This window comes from Muntiacus reevesi, chromosome 4 (assembly GCF_963930625.1).
Source record: "Muntiacus reevesi chromosome 4, mMunRee1.1, whole genome shotgun sequence".
NCBI lineage: Eukaryota > Metazoa > Chordata > Mammalia > Artiodactyla > Cervidae > Muntiacus > Muntiacus reevesi.
In genome coordinates, this window is record NC_089252.1 from 32,153,851 (window position 1) to 32,169,419 (window position 15,569).

Here is a 15,569-nt window from a genome sequence, read left to right on the forward strand (position 1 = left end):
CTGCAAATTTGGTGAGCATCACTTCCATATTTGCCCCTTATTCATTGGTATTAGCAGAGCAGAGCTAAGGAGAGAGGGAAAGTGAAAATTAAAACTGCAATCTAGTAATGAAATAAGTTTTCTATTTACTTTGCTAATAATGAGTGATGGGTCTAAACAATAGTAGTATTACATAGTGAATCTGGTCTGGGGGAAAAGATCGATGTCTCAGTAACCTATATCCCTTATGATATGGCTTCTTAATATAAAAAATAAATCAGAAATTAAAGGCAGTCTTTCAGAAGTAAAATAATTTGATGGCATATAAAACTTTTACAAAGATAGTCTGAGATTTTCTTTGAGGCTCTGGTCACTTTCTCCAAACCTCAATTGTTACTTTCTTTTTTTTCTGTTTATTTTTATTAGTTGGAGGCTAATTACTTTACAATATTGTAGTGGTTTTTGCCATACCTTGACATGAATCAACCATAGATTTACATGTATTCCCCATCCTGATCCCCACTCCCACCTCCCTCTCCACCCGATCCCTCTGGGTCTTCCCAGTGCACCAGCCCCAAGCACTTGTCTCATGTATCCAACCTGGGCTGGTGATCTGTTTCACCCTTGATAGTATACATGGTTTGATGCTCTTCTCTCTAAACATTCCACCCTTGCCTTCTCCCACAGAGTCCAAAAGTCTGTTCTGTACATCTGTGTCTCTTTTTCTGTTTTGAATATAGGGTTATCATTACCATCTTTCTAAATTCCATATATATGTGTTAGTATACTGTATTGGTCTTTATCTTTCTGGCTTACTTCACTCTGTATAATGGGCTCCAGTTTCATCCATCTCATTAGAACTGATTCAAATAAATTCTTTTTAATGGCTGAGTAATATTCCATGGTGTATATGTACCACAGCTTCCTTATCCATTCGTCTGCTGATGGGCATCTAGGTTGCTTCCATGTCCTGGCTATTATAAACAGTGCTGCGATGAACATTGGGGTGCACGTGTCTCTTTCAGATCTGGTTTCCTCGGTGTGTATGCCCAGGAGTGGGATTACTGGGTCATATGGCAGTTCTATTTCCAGTTTTTAAAGAAATCTCCACACTGTTTTCCATAGCGGCTGTACTAGTTTGCATTCCCACCAACAGTGTAAGGGGGTTCCCTTTTCTCCACACCCTCTCCAGCATTTATTGCTTGTAGACTTTTGGATAGCAGCCATCCTGACTGGCATGTAATGGTATCTCATTGTGCAAACCTCAATTGTTACTTTATTTAAGAAATAAAATCAAAACCAAACAAAAACCTTAGTGTAGAGTAAGCTTTCAAAGTTGAGTTTCTAGATCATCTGGTTCAGTTAATTTGCGGCTAAAGATGTGGTTTTGTTTAAACAACCCCACATGCAGGCTTTCAACCCTCCCCTTAAAATTAATTTCCATAGTCCTTAACAGTGACAGAAAGATGTATGTGAAAGATGAGAAAGAACTCAACTTCAGTTGGTACCCTTCTGACTAATAAAGAGAACGATTTCAGCTTCAGGGGATACATTTGAAGGATGAGCTGAATTTTCCAATTAAAAATGGGTGTAGCATGACTCTCCCTGTCAGAGATTCCCAGGTAAGTTCAAGAGGAAAATAACTGAAGCTGAATTCCATAGGGAAGTAATAGTTCCTTTCTGATTAATGACTGTAGGCAACACATCCAGGACAAATTGCTCCCCAACAGTCCAACTGAAAAAAAAAAACAAAAAAATTCTTTCATCAGTTGGATATTTAAACCCACTTTAACTTAGTCTAATTAATGAGATGCATGCCAGTATGGGTGATCAGTAATCAGACCATTGTACTTTATTTTCCTTTTGTTTATGTAGTGTCATAGCTGCATTTTTGGCCATATTTTATGATATTATAACCTGGACAGCAAACAAATTCCTAGTCAAATTGTTGTGTGTTGCTTATAAAATAATTTTGGAAGCTAGTGTGTTTTAACTACCAATCCACCTCTGCATGTACACACACACGTGCACACACACACACACACACACAGAGACGTGTGCGTGTGCACCATCTAGCTCTTTCAGATAGTCACAAATAGCTTTTTCTGGCACAGATATAGTAATTATAATTTATCTGCAACTGAACATTATAATTTGTGAAGCACCAGCTATCCTTGAAGATTTTTTTTACTTATAAGGCTTGGATTGCCTGTGAGATGGGTCAAAATCATCCTTATCCTGAAACATATTCTCTGCTTTAACAACAGTGAACTCCTTGCAGATCTCCAAATGTGTTAGGATATAACTGTTTCCAAAGCTTTGCCTATACTCTTCCCATTGACTAGAATGTCCCCTTTTCTGGCTCAATAATTTTTATGCATCAAAATGAGGCTGAGAACTTCTCTCCGATTCCTAGCACTTATTCAAATGCTCTTATGCTTATCTTCTACTCATCAGGTATCACACTGTATTATAAAGATTACTTTTCTTCCATTGTCTTTTCTAAACACTGATTACCTATAGATTATGCCATATATAATATGTACTACTACTATCTGAGACATAATAGATGGTCAACAAATAAAATAAATATTTCTTTTAAAAGAGGAGGGCTTTCAGGAATTCCCTGGTAGTCCAGAGGTTAGGATTTTGTGATTTCACTGCCAAGGGCCTGGGTTCAGTCCCTGGTCAGGGAATTAAGATCCCACAAGCTGCGTGGCACAGCCAGGGGAAAAAAAAGGGGGCCTTTCTTATCATCCTGACTAGAAAATGTGCTAGTACTGTATATTCTCATAAAACACTGAACCTCTGCTTTGCAAGACATATTTGTAAGTAGGTACTTACTTGTGTAGTTGTTTAATATCTATTCCTCCCCTAGATTATAAGCTCAGTAAGGACAGGGACCACTTTTTTCCCTCTGTTCCCACCTTTCCGCCCTGTCCCAGCACAGGGCATTTTCTCAGTAAGTACTTGTTAAGTGAACCATCGATTTAATGAGTAGATCTCTATGAGAGACATCGATGGGGGAAGCCTTGCCCTTCAATTTTAGTTTCATGGCAGGTGTTACTAAGGGGGAATGTCCTAGGAAAAGAGTAAAAATGTAAAAAGTAATGTAAAAATGTAAAAAGTAAAAATGTGCTAGGGTTTGTTGAAAACTAACTGGAATACTCAAAGGTAGAGTGGGAGGGAGGGAGCAAGGGTGAGGATGGTGTGAGGAAAGACAGGGGCCTAGTAAAAGCAGAGTATGAGGAGAAGGGGTTACACCTTAAGTCGTGGCTGTGGGTCACTGAGATCAAGACTACAGGCATGTGTGAAGCAGGTGGGATGGAAGTGATGGGGGTTTACTTAACCTTGAGGTTGCAAATAGGGCTTTGGTTTAAAGTCGTTTTTTAATGGTCTCAACAACTCCCTTCCATAGGCAGCATGACATTATAGGCAGCATGACATTATAGAAAGAATTTCAACTTTGTTATTAGACAAATATAGTTGCAGGATGCAGCCACAACACTTACTAGCTGTTTGACTAACTAAGGCATTTGACATTTCTGAGACTCAGTTTTCTCATTTATAAGAAGAGGACACGCATATTTACCTTGAATAATTGTGTGTTGTGAAATGAGATCACGTTTATAATCATCTAACTTAGTCCCTGACTCATAGCAATTACTGTACAAATGATAGAAGTTTTAATATTAACCAAACGTTAAGTTACAAAGGTTAACTTACAGAACTTCTGAATGATTCTGTCCTTGGCCTCAAATTCAGTACTTTTAATAAATGAGTTGAAGCATTCTTATCAAATTTAAAGATGACACAAAACTGATGAAAACAGCTAGTTTGTTGGCTGACAGGCAAAGGAGCCATAAAAATCTTAATAACTGGGAAGGACAGGCTGAAATCAGCATGATAAAATTAATAGGGACAAATCTAGCCTCTTGCTTTTGTGCTTAAAGAATCAGCTGAAACCAGAACAAGGGAGACCTCACTTAAGAGCTTACAAGAGAAAGGCCCAAGGGTGTTAGCTGACTGTCAGATTAACATAAGCCAACTGGATGAAGGCTGCCAAAAAGCTAATGTGATCTGAGGCCATGTGATGGAAACAGAGCATCCAGAAGAAATGAGGTGATCGTCCAAGTGTCCTCATGCTGGGCGGACAACATCAAGGAATTGTGCTCAGTTCTTGGCCTGAGCTCTAAAAGAGATAGATCTAGAAGAAGGTTAACAAGAGGGCCAATGCCCTAGAAATCATGCCGCATGAGCAATGGTCAAATGCAAAGGGGATGTTTAGTCTGGAAAAGAAGAGACTGGAATGGTACAGGGCTGGGGATAGAGAGTGTGTGGCATGGAGCAGGCTGCAGCCTTCAAATATTTGAAGGACTTTCATTTGGACGAGGAATAGACTTGCTCTGCAATGTTTTACAGGATGAAAGAAATATGATTGGAATTGGAAGGAAGGAAAATTTTGGTCAACATATGTCAAAGTACACTTATTATAGCCATACTGGCTATCATTTATAAACCCTCACCATGTGCAAGGCACTCTACTAAGCTTTTCTGATATATTACTCTTCTTATATAGTTCTTGTTTAATTCTTAGAGGTGAGGCGATATTATTATCCCCATTTTATAGGTGATGAAGCTGAGGCTTAGAACGAAGAACTGATTTGCCTAAAGCTCTGCCACAGGTTCAGCAGTGAACCTGGGACTCTAACTCAAATCCCTTATGACTAGAAAGCCTGAGGTTTTTAGCCCTATGTCATATTTCACCTAGAGTTTCCTAGAATATAGGACTTTCAGTGGTACAACTAGGACAGTCAAAGGCAAACCAGAATTACTGGTCACTCTGATTTCATAGTGTGTTTCTCCTCACCCCCATGGTAGAGGAAATTTTGCTTCCTAGAAAGCTGGGGTTATAGCTCAGTGCCTGGCTTTGGCTCAGGTTTCAACAGTGACGTCACTGTTTAATTATGGAAATGGTCCACCCTAAGTGGCAATGAGCATCCAGTTTCTGGATGTAGTCAGACCCAGGCTAGATGCCACTTGATGACATTGCTGAGGATAATTCTGTTGGGCTAGTTGTCTGTAGAGCTCATTTCTACAGTTTCTTCCACCACTTCTTGCCACTATCAGATTCAGACAGAGAGGGCTCCTCCCTTGAACCCTGAGGAGGTCCCCTTTATCCAGAATCAAGAACATGCCTGTGGGGCTGGTTTGAGATGCTGTCTCAGGAAGCCTGGAACATGGACCCCTTCTCCCTTCCCATGTCATTGCCCCCTGCTAAATGTAGCCAAGGACATGTGTATAAATACCCTGAGATCTTTGCCTCAGAGCACACATGCTTTGGATTTTCAACCCAAGGCTCTTCCAAGAAAGATCCAGACACCAATTCATTTTGTATAGGTCATTGATGTGTTTATGTATTTAAAAATCATTTCAAAAAGGAGAAACAAAACAGGTCTCAGTCCACCCTTTGGAATGCACTCATCAGTGAAAAATCATTTCATTGGTAGTTTTTAAAGGCCTCAAGGGTGAATGTGTGGGAGCCTGTTAGTATTCCAAGAAAGATTTTAAAAACTTTTTTAGACCCTTGAAATTAGTCCCATGACTGGGTAGTGTTGCCTTGGAAAAGTCTTTTTTTTTTCTTACAGCCTGCACTGGTGTAAAACTGACTTAGCATAAGTAAAGTGACATCACAAGACCTCTGCCCATGTAGGTTAGGACATCCTTAGTGACTCTTTGCTACCTTTCCTGGACAGTCTGTGGTCAATGAGATTACAGCTTCCCCAGGAAGTCTTGGCATTTGGTGAAGTTCTCTTCCCAACTAAAGGAGATGCCATCTCATCTGTGACAGTCTTGTGTGTGTGACAGGCAAACACAAGTGACCCACACAGGGAATTCTCCATGGGGAAAACTGAAAACAGAGCAAACATTAAAAAAACAAACAAAAAACCATAGCCAACCTACAAAAGTCCTCATCTGATTCTCTCTGTGTTCTTCTACGTATACATTCTCCATGAGGGCCCAGTGATTAACACGAGTCATTTTTTATGTAAATATAATACTGCCCATGTCTGGGTCCTTTTCTTTACTAACAGTCAGTTACTGAAGACCCATGTGGAGAAGCACTGTACCAAATGTTTTACATTATTATTTTATTTATCCCCTCAAAGTAACACCGAGGTAGGCAAGATTGTCCCCCTTTTGTGAGGATAGTGAACCTTAGAGAGGTTAAACCTCTTGTCTGAAGTCACACAGCTGGTAAGTGGAAGAGCTGGGATTTGAACCCGATTCTACCCAAAGCCTATTTTCATTATGCTCTTTCACTTCACTCAGACCCAAATCTGACCTGCCCAAAGCCCACGTGGCCATATAGGGAAGACAAACAAACAAGTGAGAGATCCCTGAAAGCTTCTTTCCTTTGTGAAGTTCCCCTTCATCCACTGGGATGTCTCCTGTGGTGTATGTATGGGACACGTGACCAATTAGGCCATGTGTGGGAGCCAGTGCGAATCTGAACAGGCAATACGAGTAAAGTTTGATTGCTTTTTTATAGATAAATATTATAATGAATAGATGTCCTAAGGTTTTCTTAAGGAGGATTTGAGAAGAATTTCTCTGCCGGCTCTCATCCCCCATTGGTCAAGTCTTGCTCGCAGGGGTATTAATGTCCCTGATTTTGTAGCTTAGGTGTGGGTGGCATTGATCAAGTCCCTTGATGTCTTACCCCTCAGTGACATCAGGGAGGCCACAGGGTAGGGGGAAAGAGTAACTGTCAGGGCTGAGACTTGATAAATAGGACCAGCAAAGGCTGAAACCGATTCCGTTTAATAATTTCGTGCACGCGTGCTCAGTTACTCAGTTTTGTCCGACACTTTGCAACCCTGTGGACTGTAGCCTGCCAGGCTCCCCTGTCCGTGGGATTCTCCAGGCAAGGATACTGGAATGGGTTGCCACTTCCTTCTCCAGGGGATCTTTCTGAACCAGGGATCAAACCCGGGTCTTCTGCATTGCAGGCAGATTCTTTACCCACTGAGCCACCTGCGAAGCCCTTAATAATTTCATACAGCATTTAATTAAGACTTCTAACTATCAAGCAGCAGGATGGAGCCAACCTACAGTGCAGACTGCTCCCCAGGGCCCTGGACTCAACTGAACAAACTCTACAAACCATCAGGGTCTGCGTCAGAAAGGCAGGCGGCTTTTTCCTGAAGTCTCTGTACTGACCTTTCCACTTGGCCCAAGGCGTTAACCCAGGAGCAGTCTGGGTTTAGTCGGATTGCACAGGCTCTGCTTTGGCCTGGGGCCAGTGAGACGAGGCTGACTTGAATGCCTGGTGGTACTGATCTCTTCAGTTAAAGTCAGGAACAAATTTCTTAAGAACTTTTCTAATTGAACGACTCCATCTGGAGGGATAAACACCCACAGAATAAACAATGAGTCCGTTATCCTTCAGGAGACTTTCCCCAAGTAACTGAGGGTGATTGTGTTTCGGAGGAATCTCACAGATGTCTGAAGACTGCATGATCTGGTGGTTCTACTGGTTGTTCCTCAAATCCTTGAAGGTGCATATGCCCAAGTGTAGGGTGATGTTGCTGTGGTCTTGGGGAGCATACAGATGAACGTCTAGTGTCATCACTGCTACAGTCCTGGGGATACACCGGTGCCTCTGGAAGGAGTATTGTTTATAGTTATTAGTATCCCCAAGTGGGACCTACATCAACAGGGGACACAGATTGACAATGTCTTTAATGTGCCCTCTCAGCAGGCTGGTAAGCATTAGAACACTCAACTCATGTCCGGTAGCTGAGTCTAATCCTCACCTTTGGAGGGATCACCTGTGAGCAATCTTTCTGACCTGTCCTATTCGTCCACACCACCGATTGGTTGGTATTTGTCTGTCCCGCATAGACTAATTGGGGCTTCCCTCGTGGTTCAGCTGGTAAAGAATCCTCCTGCAATGCGGGAGAGCTGGGTTCGATCCCTGGGTTGGGAAGATCCTCTGGAGTAAGGGAATGGCTACCCACTCCAGTATTTTGGCCTGGAGAATTCCATGGACTGTATAGTCCGTGGGGTTGCAAAGAGTTGGACGCGACTGAGCGACTTTCACTTTATTTCATAGAATAATTGAGTGATGGCAATGGGAATAGAGCTGGGGAGAGACATCCAGAAGTGTTGATAAGTATTTTTTGCAGGAGGTGCAGGAGCTGAGGCTAAGTCCATAGTGCTTACAATTGACTGCTCAGGAAGGTTGAGAGCAATGGCAGTTTAACTGTGGTTAGATCCACCTGGTGGAAGATACCAGATCCAGCTTAAATTTAAGTTAAATATAAGGCTTTTGCAATGGTTTAAATCTAAGTTAAATTTAAAGCTCTTACAATAGTTTGGGAGAGCTGCAGAAGAGAGTTTTTCTTTCCTGACATAGACAGGTTCCTCTCCAGCAAATAACTCCCGCAAACTCAGTTTGGTGCCTAAAAATTCAACATTAGTGATCTGGTCTTTTGAGTATTGCCTTATCTATAAACAACTGCAGACAAATAATACCCTATTAGCTAACCAGCCCTCTCCTGAGGCATGCATCTGCAGAACCATAGTATAATGGAAGAAAATTGAATTGAATCAGGGTACTGATTTCTCTTGGTACATTCTAATATTAAAATGGCAACATTTTCTTGATGGAATAGTCTAATTCCTTTAAAAATTCCTATTAATTCTTATTAATTTACTTAGGCAATATATGAATAATTTTAAAAAAAGTAGAAAATATATTCAGTGCAAAGTCTTTCTCTTACTTCGATTCCTTAATCCTCCATTTTTCTTTCCTAAAGTCACCTTTTACCAGTTATTTATACCATTTGTGCTGTGCTAAGCTGCTTCAGTCATGTCTGACTCTTTGCACCCCTATAGACCACAGCTTGCCAGGCTCCTATGTCCATGGGATTCTTCAGGCAAGAATACTGGAATGGATTGGCATGCCCTCTTCCAGGGAATCTTCCTGGCCTAGGGATCGAACCTGTGTCTCCTGCACTGGCAGGTAGATTCTTTACCACCACTGACACCTGGGAAACCCCTTTTTATTACAGGAGACAGTTAAAATTTCCATGCCTCACCTTTAAGGCACTGTCAGTCAGCCCTGGAGATTTTTAAGAAGTTGTCTCTCGGCTCGTGGCCCCCCTGCACGCAGCTCTTTGAGACTGGGGGACTCTGAGGGCTACATTTCTGCTTAGCCTGTTGGGTTCCTGTTGGCCCTGCCAGTAGGGGGCACCAGAGGGAGACTGGCATGCTGGAGGGGAGAAGGGACTTGCTGCTTCCTTTCTTGCTTCCTGTCTGTGCATGGCGCCTATGAGTATAGTTTCAGCCTTATTTTTCACTTCTGCTGCCACAGTGCCTTCTTGTAGAAGCAACTGAATCCAGTTTGGCATTTTCCTCACACTTGAAGAATCAGCCTCCTTGAGCCCCTTTAAAGACTCCAGTCTCAACCTCTTCTCAGAGACTGGGGTTCTGGCATGTGGGTCCCTTCCTCTAAGTTTCTACATTTTAATTATCTCTCTTCTTTTTGTCCCCCATGCCTAGAGGAGATAGCTGTTTCCCACAGTTACTACCTCAGTGGTACCCTAGAGTTCTCTTAGTTCCTTAGTTAACAACTTTGTACTTAGTTAACAGTTCTTTGTATTAAATTCTCTCTGTTGAAATAATTGGTGTGGTTTCTGTCAGCTGATGGAACCCTCACTGATACAGGCACCAAACCACTATTCCCCAAAGTAGACCCTCAGCTCCAATGAGAAAAATCTACTCTGTCCATGGACCCCTAGGTGAATTTTTCCCTTTCTCAATTTTGAAGCCTTGCTTATAATCACCCCTACCTGCAAAAACTATCCAACATCTGCCAGTTGGAATCCTGTCTTCCAGAGTCCAGGTAAAATTCGGTCTTTTCTGAAGCTCTCACCGACCAGTCCCCTTGCCCAGATTTAACACCCAGTCCCATACTGACCAGCTTTCTCCCTGACCACTCTCTTTTTCATTTACAGATATGCAGGTTGGTTGTTTAGACCTCTGAGTGCATTCTACCATAGGAATGATGTTACGCATGGTGGCTTAGGCACTGCCATAACCGTATGTTGGCTGCTCCATGTAAGACCATTTAATTCATAGTGGAACTGAATTGTCAAGATTCAGGAGTGGAACTTGTTATGATTAAGATTCAGGGCTTCCCAAGTGGTGCTAGTGGTAAAGAATCCATCTGCCAATGCAGGAGACTCAAGAGACACAGGTTCTATCCCTGGGTTGGGAAGATTCTCTGAAGTAGGAAATGGCACCCTGATTCCAGTATTTTCACCTGGAAAATTCTGTGGGCAGAGAAGCCTGGAAGGTTGTGGTCCGTAAGGTCACAAAGAGTTGGAGACAACTGAAGTGACTTAGCACACACACTAGAATAGTATACCTACTGAATATTCAGTCAAACCCATTTTCTCTACAGGTAGAATCATTAAAATTGGGGTTTGAATGGATATTTAAGGGAAAAAACAAACAAAAATCTTCCCTAAGTGGAAGAGAGGACGAGAGGCCTGGAGTTGTCCAAAGTTGGAATGTCCTTCTGAGAACCTAATACCTATTTGTAAACTACATGATGTAGTAGAGGCATAGTGGCTTAGGGATTCATCAGTTCTGCATTCAAAATCCAGTTCCATAACTTTGCAGTGTGAAGTATTAAGCTATTTGATTATTTAAATTTCAGTCTTCTCATTTATAACATGGTGATAATAATATTACCTCGTGGATTTATTTTGAGGAATAAAAAGATAACATGTAAGGTGTATGGTATAGAGTCTGGCATATAGTAAGTATCTAAGTATTCAATACATATTAATTCCTTTTCTCTTTATTTTCAGTTCAGTTCAGTTCAGTTGCTCAGTCGTGTCTGACTCTTTGCCACCCCATGAACTGCAAAACGCCAGGCTTCTCTGTCCATCACCAACTCCTGGAGCTTACTCAAACTCATGTCCATCGAGTCGGTGATGCCATCCCATCATCTCATCCTCTGTTATCCCCTTCTCCTCCCACCTTCAGTCTTTCCCAGCATCGGGATCTTTTCCAGTGAGTCAGTTCTTCTCATCAGGTGGCCAGAGTATTGGAGTTTCAGCTTCAGTACTAGTCCTTCCAATGAATATTCAGGACTGATCTCCTTTAGGGTGGACTAGTTGGATCTCCTTGCTGTCCAAGAGACTCTCAAGAGTCTTCTCCACCACCACAGTTCAAAAGCATCAATTCTTCAGTGCTCAGTTTTCTTTATAGTCTAACGCTCACATCCATACATGACTACTGGAAAAACCATAGCTTTGACAGATGGACCTTTGTTGGCAAAGTAATGTCTCTGCTTTTTAATATGCTGCATGGTTCATCACAGCTTTTCTTCCAAGGAGTAAGTGTCTTTTAGTTTCTTGGTTGCAGTCACCATCTGCAGTGATTTTGGAGCCCAAGAAAATAAAGTCTCTCACTGTTTCCATTGTTTCCCCATCTATTTGACATGAAGTGATGGGACCGGATGCCATGATCTTTGTTTTCTGAATGTTGAATTTTAAGCCACCTTTTTCACTCTCCTTTTTTACTTTCATTCAAGAGACTCTTTAGTTCTTCTTCACTTTCTGCCAAAGGGTGGTGTCATTTGTGTATCTGAAGTTATTGATATTTCTCCCAGCAATCTTGATTCCAGCTTGTGCTTCCTCCAGTCCAGCATTTCTCATGATGTACTCTGCATGTGAGTTAAATAAGCAGGGTGAAAATATACAGCCTTGGTATACTCCTTTCCCAATTCGGAACCAGTATGTTGTTCCATGTACAGTTCTAACTGTTGCTTCTTGACCTGAATACAGACTTCTCAAGAGTCAGATCAGGTGGTCTGGTATTCCCTTCTCTTTAAGAATTTTCCACAGTTTGTTGTGATTCACACAGTCAAGGCTTTGGCGTCCCTTTATTTTAGACATACACTTATTTGTACCTTGAATTTAAGATGTTATATCTGCTGTGAACTGTGAACCATGGCTGGAAAGTAGACAAGACAACACAGACACCAAGTTTTGAGGATTTGCATGCTATGCTGTTTCTATTCTTTGTTTCTCTACCCCCTTTTTCATGGATGTCGTGCTGATAGCAAGCATACAAATGTTTTCTGAAATAGTTAGAGCATGAACACCACAATTTGTTTCCGGTGGTCTCCCTGGGGTGTGTTCTAACTGACCTTTCCGGAATGTGTTAATACATTTCTAAGTTAAAACTCCAGGAAACAGCATGAAACTTCAGAAGAAATCTTGAAATCTCTGAGGTATTAATTTTGGGGACCTCATATTATTTTGGATACAACATTCTTAGTGAAGTGACACTCTGAAATCTTAAACCCTCTGTCCAGGGAGTAGGCTGGGAAAACATTCAGTGATGCAATTTCAGCAATGAAGTTGCTGAAATGTGGCTTGAGTTTTGGGAAATAGGTGACGTGTTAAACAGCTGGGACTCCAGGGATGGTGATGCACTGGACCAGCTGTGAACCAAGAACTTATTCAAGTCTGCTGACTCTGGAAGACTCAGGTTTTCAATATGAACAACGTGGAAGATAATAATTTTCTGCAAGCTCCTTTTCCAACCTGCTGTGTTTGTATATACTATTTGAGACTTTAAATTTTTTTCGTTTGTTTCAGTTGTGCTCATAATTGCTTACTGAAGCATTTTTATAATGGATGCTTTAAAATTCTTGTCAGAATTCCAACATCTCTGTCATCTCGGTGTTGAACTCCATTGGTTGTCTTTTCTCATTCAACCTGAGATTTCCCTGACTCTTGGTATGATGAAGTACTTTCATTTGTGTCTGGGACACTTTGGATATTGTGTTATGAGACTGTGGATCTTATTTAAATCTTCTGTTTGAGCAAGACTCCTCTGACTCCACAATGGGAAGGGAAGGGCATCATACTTTGATTCTGTCCAGTTGGGTGGAAGTCCAATTCCCCACTCAGCCTCCGCTGACACTTGAGAATGGGGTGGCGCTCTGTTATTGCTGGAGGTAGATGGGCTTGGGCTTCCCCCAGATCTTGCTGACATCACGCTGACTGGAAAGGAGAGGGTGTCTAGTTACTGCTATATTCATGCTCTCCACTGACACATGGAGGAGAGAGAGGGCTTACTGTCCCCTGGAGGTGTTGGAAGTCCTGGATTCCCACTCAATCGCCTCTGACACCACCAGCCTTTACCATTCTGGCAGTAGCAGACTGCCATAATATAAATAATTCTCATTTCTTTCTCCACTTTAAAATCTTTTGACCCATCCACAAAGTAGACAGAAGGGTATTGTGCATGTGTGCTCAGCTGCTTCAGTTGTGGTTGACTCTTTGTGATCCCGTGGACTGTAGCCTGCCAGACTCCTCTGCCCATGGGATTCTCCAGGCAAAAATACTGGAGCGAGTTGCCGTCACCTTCTCCAGGGGATCTTCCCAGCTCAAAGATTGAACCTGTGTCTCCTACACTGTAGGCAGATTTTTTTTTACTGCTGAGCCACCGGGGAAATCCACAGAGAAGAATATAATGAACTCCATATACCCATCATCAAAATTCAGCAATTTTATTTTGCTGGTCTAGTTTTATCTATCTCCCTCAGACTTTCTTTTTCTTGCTTACATATTTTATAGCAAATCCCAGATATTATTTTATTTAGTAATATATCCTTCACATGGAATTAAAAAAACACAATCTCAATTCCATTATCACTTTTGGTAAAATTAATAACAATTCCTTAGTATCATTTTATATCAATCTTCATTCAAATTTTCATGATTGTGTCAAAAAATCTTTTTTACAGTTGGTTTCTCAAATTGCAGCTTCCACCATAAAAACTAACATATGCACTTCCCTCTTATTGTTGCTGCTGCTGCTGCTAAGTCACTTCAGTTGTGTCCGACTCTGTGTGACCCCATAGATGGAAGCCCACCAGGCTCTGCAATCCCTGGGATTCTCTAGGCAAGAACACTGGAGTGGGCTGCCATTTCCTTCTCCAATGCATGAAAGTGAAAAGTGAAAGGGAAGTTGCTCAGTCGTGTCTGACTCTCAGCGACCCCACAGACTGCAGCCTACCAGGCTCCTCCGTCCATGGGATTTTCCAGGCAAGAGTACTGGAGTGGGGTGCCATTGCCTTCTCCATCCCTCTTATTAGTTGCCGCCAATTTTTCTACTCCCATTTATGATCAAGTTCTGTAAATTTACAGGTGCGTGCATGGGTGCTCAGGCATGTCTGACTCTTTGTGACCACATGGACTGTAGCCTGCCAGCCTCCTCTGTCTATGGGATTTCCCAGGCTAGAATACTGGAGTGTGTCGCCATCTTCTCCTGGGGATCTTCCTGACCCAGGGATCAAATCTGTGTCTCCTGCATTAGCAGGAAGATTCTTTACCACTATGCCACCTAGCTATCTCTAATTCCTTGGCTCCCATTTTCTCTTTAACCTATTTTGATCAGGATCCCCTATAAATCAACTGAAACCAATCAATGTCAACAGGGGCCTCCATGTTGTCAAATTCAATACATTCTTTTCCAATATTTACTCAACTCCCAAGCAACTGAGACAGCTGATGTTTTCCTCTTTCTGGAACGCTTTCTTCACCTGGCTTCTGGGACATCATGCTCACCTTCTTTGTCAGTCTCACTAGCTACTCTTCTGCTTCTTGACCTCTCAGTTTTGGGATACTCCAGAAAGTACTGTGTCCTCTTAAGTATATGCTTATCTTTCTTTGTTATCACAAATTCATATATTCACTCCCAACCTTTCCCCTGACCTTCAAGCTATATGTCTAACCAACTCAACTTGTACCTTCCCCTGAGTATTAAGTAGGCATCTTAAACTTAACACCTCCAAATCAGGACTCCAAATAAAACTACACTCCTCCCAAACCTTCCTCATTTCAGTAAATGGCACAGCAATAGTAAAAGGAAAGAGAGCAAGGAGTTAACTTTGCATTTTAAGCTAAAGTTGTCACAGAAGGCCTCTCCAAAGAGGCGATATTTGAGCAGAAATTAGAATGATGAGAAGAAGGCATCAGGAGTCAGCTTGGATTAAAAACAACAAAAAACAGGAAAGAGAGGCAGACAGAGGGGTGGTTAGCTGTCTATTAATTATTTTCTTAGACCCCTCATCCATTTATCAACAAATCATTTTGACTCTGCCTTCAAAACAAATAAGGAATCTGATTAGCCTTTTTTGTTTGTTTGTTTTTTGGCCGTGAGATATGTGGGATCTTAGTTCCCTGACCAGGAATCAAACCTGAACCCTCTTCAGTAGAAGCTTGGAGTCTTAACCACTGGACTGCCAGGGACGTCCCTGACTAGTCTTTACTTCTCCCACCACTACTGCCTTTTCCCAAGTCACTGCCATTTTCAGTAGACCACAATATCATTTTCCAAATGGTCTTCTCTTGGAATGTAGTCTCTATCAGAACACAGACCTATTTAATTCACTGATGTACCCCTTGAACTTGCAAGAAAGCCTGGGGGATATTGATGCTCAGTAAATTATTATTGAATGAATAAGTGATTGACCTACTTCCATCAGTCAGAGT